The sequence below is a fragment of the Drosophila ficusphila genome, unplaced genomic scaffold, assembly GCF_018152265.1.
Source record: "Drosophila ficusphila isolate 14025-0441.05 unplaced genomic scaffold, ASM1815226v1 contig_707, whole genome shotgun sequence".
NCBI lineage: Eukaryota > Metazoa > Arthropoda > Insecta > Diptera > Drosophilidae > Drosophila > Drosophila ficusphila.
The window spans coordinates 23,916-34,089 of record NW_025064645.1 but is presented as its reverse complement, the minus strand read 5'-3'; the positions used below and the strand labels follow the sequence as shown (position 1 = coordinate 34,089).

Sequence of the window (10,174 nt, the reverse complement as noted above, 5' to 3'; positions counted from 1 at the left end):
TCGAATCATCAAGCAAAGGATAAGCTTCAGTGGATCGCAGTATGGCAGCTGCTCAACCACTTACAACACCTTGCCTGTTACAAAAGTCGTTTACAATTGATTCTAGGCTTTGTCATTGTATTAAATAATGTTTTTATATGTAACTAGCGCGGCATCAGGTGATCGAAGATCCTCCCAATTTACTATGTTACAAATTACATTGGCATCACATCCATTGTCGTTTATAAAATGAATTATAAACTTTAAATGGTTTAGAAGCCATACAATGCAAATTGCCCCTTATTTATCATTGCAGTCCAGCACGGATACGACCTTAGAGGCGTTCAGGCATAATCCAACGGACGTAGCGTCATACCACTGTTCGCTCGAACAAGTATTGTGCCATTGGTCCGTACCTGCGGTTCCTCTCGTACTACGCAGGAATGCTGTCGCAACAACGTTTTGTCATTAGTAGGGTAAAACTAACCTGTCTCACGACGGTCTAAACCCAGCTCACGTTCCCTTGCATGGGTGAACAATCCAACGCTTGGTGAATTTTGCTTCACAATGATAGGAAGAGCCGACATCGAAGGATCAAAAAGCGACGTCGCTATGAACGCTTGGCCGCCACAAGCCAGTTATCCCTATGGTAACTTTTCTGACACCTCTTGTTAAAAACTCTTTAAACCAAAAGGATCGATAGGCCGAGCTTTTGCTGTCCCTGTGTGTACTGAACACCGAGATCAAGTCAGCATTTGCCCTTTTGCTCTATGTGTGGTTTCTGTCCGCACTGAGCTGGCCTTGGGACACCTCCGTTATTATTTGAGAGATGTACCGCCCCAGTCAAACTCCCTACCTGGCAATGTCCTTGAATTGGATCATACCTGAGTAATTGGAGTTATACCAAATTTTCAAATCAAAAATACATAAATGCATCGTTTTATTAAAGAATTTGTTTGCGATTATATAACAAACTCGTGATACTTTGATCAAGAAGCTTGCATCAAAACCCAATACCATAAGATATAATAAATATATCCGTATAATGGCTAGGAAATGATACACGTTCCATTTAATCAAGTAAGTAAGGAAACAATAAGAGTAGTGGTATTTCATTGGCGATATCAAACCGAAGCCTAATATCTCCCACTTATTCTACACCTCTTATGTCTCCTTACACTGCCAGATTAGAGTCAAGCTCAAAAGGGTCTTCTTTCCCCGCTAATTATTCCAAGCCCGTTCCCTTGGCTGTGGTTTCGCTAGATAGTAGATAGGGACAGTAGGAATCTCGTTAATCCATTCATGCGCGTCACTAATTAGATGACGAGGCATTTGGCTACCTTAAGAGAGTCATAGTTACTCCCGCCGTTGACCCGCGCTTACTTGAATTTCTTCACTTTGACATTCAGAGCACTGGGCAGAAATCACATTGTGTCAACACCCGCTAGGGCCATCACAATGCTTTGTTTTAATTAGACAGTCGGATTCCCCAAGTCCGTGCCAGTTCTGAATTGATTGTTAATTGATAATCGTTATAATTAATAAGAACTAATCGGTTTGAGCCAATTAGTATTCTTAAAAATTTTAGCAAGAAAGTTCCACAATTGGCTACGTAACTAAACTATCCGGGGAACAAGTAACCACCATAAATGATAGACACTCTATTTACCCAGAACGAGCACATAAACCATGTTATTGTTTCCCAATCAAGCCCGACTATCTCAATCTTCAGAGCCAATCCTTATCCCGAAGTTACGGATCTAATTTGCCGACTTCCCTTACCTACATTATTCTATCGACTAGAGACTCTTCACCTTGGAGACCAGCTGCGGATATTGGTACGGCCTGTTGAGAAGTTTGCGTGTCCCCACCATAAATTTTCAAGGTCCGAGGAGAAAATATCGACACAACAGTATATGTCATGCTCTTCTAGCCCATCTACCATATCTCTCTGCGAAAGACTTCCATGGTAGTACGGCTATAAAACAGAAAAGAAAACTCTTCCGATATCTCTCGACGGCTTCTTTATGGTCGTTCCTGTTGCCAGGATGAGCACGAGGCCCATATTTAATAACAAACGGATACTCAACAGGTTACGGAATTGGAACCGTATTCCCTTTCGTTCAAAATTATTCAAGTATATTATTTTTGGCTTGTATATATATTTATTTAGTCATTAGTTTTTTACTTGAAAATTTTCGGCTTTCGCCTTGAACTTAGGACCGACTAACTCGTGATCAACCACTGTTCACACGAAACCCTTCTCCACTTCAGTCCTCCAAGGTCTCATTCGATTATTTGCTACTACCACCAAGATCTGTACCAATGGCAGCTCCATGCAGGCTTACGCCAAACACTTCTACGCATACCATTGTACCTTCCTACTCACTAAAGTTTCAAAATTTATATTACAAGTAATATAAATCATCTACTTTAGCGGTAATGTATAGGTATACAACTTAAGCGCCATCCATTTTAAGGGCTAGTTGCTTCGGCAGGTGAGTTGTTACACACTCCTTAGCGGATTTCGACTTCCATGATCACCGTCCTGCTGTTTTAAGCAACCAACGCCTTTCATGGTATCTGCATGAGTTGTTAATTTGGGCACCGTAACATTACGTTTGGTTCATCCCACAGCGCCAGTTCTGCTTACCAAAAGTGGCCCACTGGGCACATTATATCATAACCTTAAACTTCATATCAAGAAAGTTAAGGTTCTTACCCATTTAAAGTTTGAGAATAGGTTAAGATCGTTTCGACCCTAAGGCCTCTAATCATTCGCTTTACCAGATAAGATTATTTTATATAATATTAAAATGCACCAGCTATCCTGAGGGAAACTTCGGAAGGAACCAGCTACTAGATGGTTCGATTGGTCTTTCGCCCCTATACTCAATTCTGACAATCGATTTGCACGTCAGAACTGTTTCGGTCTTCCATCAGGGTTTCCCCTGACTTCAACCTGATCAAGTATAGTTCACCATCTTTCGGGTCACAGCATATATGCTCAAGGTACGTTCCAGTTAGAGGCATAAATAATATAAATATCATTATACATAACTATATAGAACGCCCCGGGATTGTGTTAATTAACTATAAATAGTTAAAAAACTAATCCCATTATTAGTCAAGTTAATTACGCTATTAGGTTTATATCCCAATAACTTGCACATATGTTAGACTCCTTGGTCCGTGTTTCAAGACGGGTCCCGAAGGTATCCTGAATCTTTCGCATTGTTAATCATACAAGTGCATATAATAAACACAAAAATCATTGATAATTATGCCATTATATAATTCCGAAAAATTAACGCACTGTAATCATATAAATCTATCAGCACTTTATCAAATTAATGACATTTATTTTGTGTTAAAACGCAAGCATTTTAATTTAAATAAACTATAAGCCATATTTTATGATAAATTTTGTATGCTAATAGATTACAATGTCCTTATATGGAAAAAATGCACACTATTATCATAATATTGTTTAAATATTACAATTTTAATGATGAATTTTCCATAATGGATATTCAGGTTCATCGGGCTTAACCTCTAAGCAGTTTCACGTACTATTTAACTCTCTATTCAGAGTTCTTTTCAACTTTCCCTCACGGTACTTGTTTACTATCGGTCTCATGGTTATATTTAGTTTTAGATGGAGTTTACCACCCACTTAGTGCTGCACTATCAAGCAACACGACTCTTTGGAAACATCATCTAGTAATCATTAACGTTATACGGGCCTGGCACCCTCTATGGGTAAATGGCCTCATTTAAGAAGGACTTAAATCGTTAATTTCTCATACTAGAATATTGACGCTCCATACACTGCATCTCACATTTGCCATATAGACAAAGTGACTTAGTGCTGAACTGATTTCTTTTCGCTCGCCGCTACTAAGAAAATCCTAGTTAGTTTCTTTTCCTCCCCTAATTAATATGCTTAAATTCAGGGGGTAGTCCCATATGAGTTGAGGTTGTATATAACATTTTTTTTTTCAATATATTCTTTACATTTATATAATGGAGAAACATTTAATGAATTCGTATAAAAATTTTTTTCGTTAATTAGTTTTAATTTAGTTATGAGTTTTAAACGAATTTAACGAAGAACAATAACATTTACAAAAGATTTCAATTTTACTAAATCATTAATAAGAGACAATTCTAGATGAAAAATATTTCAAACATTTTTTATGCTAGACATTCCTCAGTATTATATGATTGAAAATGAAAATATTTTTCTTCGTTTTTCACAATCAAATTATTTATAATGTGAGATAATGTTTTCCATAGATATTTTAATATTATGAATAAAAATAATAATTATATTTAATTAAAATTTTTATCCAATAATATACCATATGCTTAGAAATTTGATTACCAAATTTCTAAACAACTTAATTAGCATAGTCTTACAACCCTCAACCATATGTAGTCCAAGCAGCACTAAAAAATTAATTAAAGTACCATAACAGCATGGACTGCGATATGCGTTCAAAATGTCGATGTTCATGTGTCCTGCAGTTCACACGATGACGCACAGTTTGCTGCGTTCTTCATCGACCCATGAGCCGAGTGATCCACCGCTTAGAGTTTTTATATTTATTATTTCAATTTGTCAAATATGAATTTATTGAAAGAAATTAAAAATACACCATTTTACTGGCATATATCAATTCCTTCAATAAATCTTTTTTTTATACCTAAAACGAAATGCTGCGAAATGTCTTAGTTTTATATAAACAATATTATACCATTTATTACTTGGATAATTTACAATTTCATATAATTTTAATGTGATATAATATTGCGTTTTTTATATAAAACATTAACCTGAAGTAAACCAGGTACAACATTCAACATTTTAGGTTGTTGCATTAGCCAATGTATGCCCATAACTATGATGAACAATACATATTCGCAACGCGTGTATATTATGGTCCATATACACGCAAGTTTCATATTATAATATATAAACATAAATTTGTGAATATATTATAATACAATTTAATTTGCTTGATTATTATTCTTGTTTGCTTGATTTTATTTATAAAAAAATTTAATCCAAATTTTCATTGAACTTCTTTTTTTTATAAATATATAATTGTTTGGCAATTTTATCTTGTTATATTATAAAAATATATTTTATAATTAAAACAAGTTATTGTTGTTTACGGTAAAGATATTATATACAATAATGATCCTTCCGCAGGTTCACCTACGGAAACCTTGTTACGACTTTTACTTCCTCTAAATAATCAAGTTCGGTCAACTTTTGCGAAACAACCGTAACACGCAAGGCGTCACAGTGATCACGTCCGGAGACCTCACTAAATAATTCAATCGGTAGTAGCGACGGGCGGTGTGTACAAAGGGCAGGGACGTAATCAATGCGAGTTAATGACTCACACTTACTGGGAATTCCAAGTTCATGTGAACAGTTTCAGTTCACAATCCCAAGCATGAAAGTGGTTCAGCGGTTTACCCGGACCTCTCGGTCTAGGAAATACACGTTGATACTTTCATTGTAGCGCGCGTGCAGCCCAGGACATCTAAGGGCATCACAGACCTGTTATTGCTCAATCTCATTATTGCTAGACGCAATTTGTCCATTTAAGAAGCTAGTGTCCTTATAATGGGACAAACCAACAGGTACGGCTCCACTTACATAAACACATTCAAACACAATAAACATTTTACTGCCCACCATGAATGAAGGCTATATAAGCTTCAACACCATAATCCTGAAGATATCTATTTAATATATTTGAGTCTCGTTCGTTATCGGAATTAACCAGACAAATCACTCCACGAACTAAGAACGGCCATGCACCACCACCCATAGATTCGAGAAAGAGCTATCAATCTGTCTTACACACTTATGTTCGGACCTGGTAAGTTTTCCCGTGTTGAGTCAAATTAAGCCGCAGGCTCCACTCCTGGTGGTGCCCTTCCGTCAATTCCTTTAAGTTTCAGCTTTGCAACCATACTTCCCCCGGAGCCCAAAAGCTTTGGTTTCCCGGGAAGCGACTGAGAGAGCCATAAAAGTAGCTACACCCAATTGCTAGCTGGCATCGTTTATGGTTAGAACTAGGGCGGTATCTGATCGCCTTCGAACCTCTAACTTTCGTTCTTGATTAATGAAAACATCTTTGGCAAATGCTTTCGCTTAAGTTAGTCTTACGACGGTCCAAGAATTTCACCTCTCGCGTCGTAATACTAATGCCCCCAAACTGCTTCTATTAATCATTACCTCTTGATCTGAAAACCAATGAAAGCAGAACAGAGGTCTTATTTCATTATCCCATGCACAGAATATTCAGGCATTTGAAGCCTGCTTTAAGCACTCTAATTTGTTCAAAGTAATTGTACCGGCCCACAATAACACTCGTTTAAGAGCACTAATGCAGGTTTTTAAATAGGAGGAACATATGAAAAAATACAAGTACTTAATCACATATAAGAACTCCACCGGTAATACGCTTACATACATAAAGGTATAGTACTAACCACAAATGTAAGTTGTACTACCCGTATGAAGCACAAGTTCAACTACGAACGTTTTAACCGCAACAACTTTAATATACGCTATTGGAGCTGGAATTACCGCGGCTGCTGGCACCAGACTTGCCCTCCAATTGGTCCTTGTTAAAGGATTTAAAGTGTACTCATTCCAATTACAGGGCCTCGGATATGAGTCCTGTATTGTTATTTTTCGTCACTACCTCCCCGAGCTGGGAGTGGGTAATTTACGCGCCTGCTGCCTTCCTTAGATGTGGTAGCCGTTTCTCAGGCTCCCTCTCCGGAATCGAACCCTGATTCCCCGTTACCCGTTGCAACCATGGTAGTCCTAGATACTACCATCAAAAGTTGATAGGGCAGACATTTGAAAGATCTGTCGTCGGTACATGACCATACGATCTGCATGTTATCTAGAGTTCAACCAATATAACGATCTTGCGATCGCTTGGTTTTAGCCTAATAAAAGCACATGTCCCATAAAGGTTCATGTTTTAATTGCATGTATTAGCTCTAGAATTACCACAGTTATCCAAGTAACTGTTAACGATCTAAGGAACCATAACTGATATAATGAGCCTTTTGCGGTTTCACTTTTAATTCGTGTGTACTTAGACATGCATGGCTTAATCTTTGAGACAAGCATATAACTACTGGCAGGATCAACCAGAATAATGTTTTTCTTTACATATTTCATTCATATTTTCGAATAGAAATAATGCAATATAAATATTATAGATCTATTATTTTAATATTCTATTTTTTGAATTTGATTACGGCCAAAACTTGTATAGCATTCGTAATCCTTCTTTTATGTTTTGTTTTATACTTGTTTCGCCACTAATATAACAAGTTTTAGATGTTATAAGAATTATTCATTACATCATATATATAAATATACGTATGTATGTATAATTTTATAACATAATTTTTATTTAATATATATTTGCTACTATAATTTTATTATATGTACAATATTTTATTCTAAAATATCATTTTATTTCAACATACATAATTATTTATGTATCCACACATTTGCAATTTTTGTTTAATCAATATAAATATTGAATTAAATCATTTGTATTTTGATGTTAAATTTAAAATTTAACATTTTTCCATATAACTCTCGAATGATATATAATATAAAACCGAGCGCATATGAAAAATAAGTATTTATTTAATAATAATATTATTAAAAAATATTATTATTTTATTTGAACTCACTATACCGGCAAACGATATAGTGCGTCCGATTTTAAGGCAGGTACTAATTTAATATACATTATATTAGCCTGCCACCAAAAATTAACGATAATAATTGGAAACCAATTGTTATTATATATATACATATATAACCTTGGCGCACGTTTCAACGTTATTATCTTGAGTTTTAATAATATTAGTCCGCTCAGCCAAGTCTCGTATTCAAAAAGAATAAAGAAACAAATTTATACGGATAATATTATAATATATATTGTCAACATTGACTAAATCATATTATATACATAGATTTATATCAATTCTAGATGGACATCCACTGACCATCCTATAGTAGTTTTTTGCATCGATGTCTTGAAATCGGGCATTTTCAATTGGGCTTGCCACCCACCCTACAGTTATTCTCCTATAATAACTTAAGAGAATATTGAATTCAGTACTTTTTATATACATATGAATTACTTCTTCATATAATTTATATTTATGCTGATTTTCATATGTATATGGTAAATTTATTTATATTATTGACAAAATCATATGCATATCATATGTTTTGAACAATACTTGGGTCGGCAACCACTGCCTACCTATAATAGTTTTTGAACACCCTATCTAGATATCGGGTGTTTTCTGTACTAGATGAGCCCACACTGTGGCTTTCTCTTAATTTACTTAAGAGTTTATAGGTATATTTCATACTTTTTTATATACATATGATATATTTCTTAATATAATTGATATTTATGCTGATTTTCATATGTATATGGTAAATTTATTTATATTATTGACAAAATCATATGCATATCATATGTTTTGAACAATACTTATGGGTCGGCAACCACTGCCTACCTATAATAGTTTTTGAACACCCTATCTAGATATCGGGTGTTTTCTGTACTAGATGAGCCCACACTGTGGCTTTCTCTTAATTTACTTAAGAGTTTATAGGTATATTTCATACTTTTTTATATACATATGATATATTTCTTAATATAATTGATATTTATGCTGATTTTCATATGTATATGGTTAATTTATTAATATTATTGACAAAATCATATGCATATCATATGTTTTGAACAATACTTGGGTCGGCAACCACTGCCTACCTATAATAGTTTTTGAACACCCTATCTAGATATCGGGTTTTTTCTGTACTAGATGATTCACACCACACTGTGGCTTTCTCTTAATTTACTTAAGAGTTTATAGGTATATTTCATACTTTTTTATATACATATGATATATTTCTTAATATAATTGATATTTATGTTGATTTTCATATGTATATGGTTAATTTATTAATATTATTGACAAAATCATATGCATATCATATGTTTTGAACAATACTTGGGTCGGCAACCACTGCCTACCTATAATAGTTTTTGAACACCCTATCTAGATATCGGGTGTTTTCAGTACTAGATGAGCCCACACTGTGGCTTTCTCTCAATTTACTTAAGAGTTTATAGGTATATTTCATACTTTTTTATATACATATGTTATATTTCTTAATATAATTGATATTTATGCTGATTTTCATATGTATATGGTTAATTTATTAATATTATTGACAAAATCATATGCATATCATATGTTTTGAACAATACTTGGGTCGGCAACCACTGCCTACCTATAATAGTTTTTGAACACCCTATCTAGATATCGGGTGTTTTCAGTACTAGATGAGCCCACACTGTGGCTTTCTCTTAATTTACTTAAGAGTTTATAGGTATATTTCATACTTTTTTATATACATATGATATATTTCTTAATATAATTGATATTTATGCTGATTTTCATATGTATATGATTAATTTATTAATATTATTGACAAAATCATATGCATATCATATGTTTTAAACAATACTTGAGTCGGCAACCACTTATAGGTAGGTTTATAGGTATATTTCATACTTTTTTATATACATATGATATATATTTCTTCATATAATTGATATTCATACTGATTTTCATATGTATATGGTAAATTTATTTATATTATTGATATCATATATATATATATATATATATCGGATATCATAATTTCATATATTTTGAAGAATACTTTGATCGGCAAAACTGCCTTGCCTACCTATAATGATTTTTAATGGAAAAAAAGTGTTTAGTGTGAGCACCAGCCGCGTTGGTTTAATTTAATTTTATCCCAGTAGCAATTCTTCGGGACAGTAGGAATTTGATTAATTTATTGATGAACATTACTAATTGATTAACAAGGCATTGAACTACACTTTAAAAGTTACAGTTACTCCCGCCATTCAATTGTGTATTTTAAAAAATCTTTTGTTAGTCAGGGTGACTTATATCGTAATAATAAATTAATTACCTATTTTAATAATATTATATCATAGTATAATATTATATGAACGATTCCGCAAATAATATGTATTATTTATAGATATATTAAATATAGGTTTTTTTTTTATTCATT

The 10,174-nt window shown here is 33.8% G+C and overlaps 3 non-coding genes across 3 annotated transcripts; all 3 read right to left on the bottom strand.

The window, feature by feature from the left end:
• Positions 1–3,962, bottom strand: LOC122320648. Its single transcript, XR_006245759.1, has one exon. It is a non-coding gene; the product is annotated as a large subunit ribosomal RNA (ribosomal RNA).
• Positions 3,963–4,400: 438 nt separating this feature from the next.
• LOC122320652 lies at positions 4,401–4,580 on the bottom strand. The gene has a single exon (XR_006245760.1). It is a non-coding gene; the product is annotated as a 5.8S ribosomal RNA (ribosomal RNA).
• Positions 4,581–5,180: 600 nt separating this feature from the next.
• Positions 5,181–7,177, bottom strand: LOC122320644. Its single transcript, XR_006245755.1, has one exon. It is a non-coding gene; the product is annotated as a small subunit ribosomal RNA (ribosomal RNA).
• Positions 7,178–10,174: the final 2,997 nt, after the last annotated feature.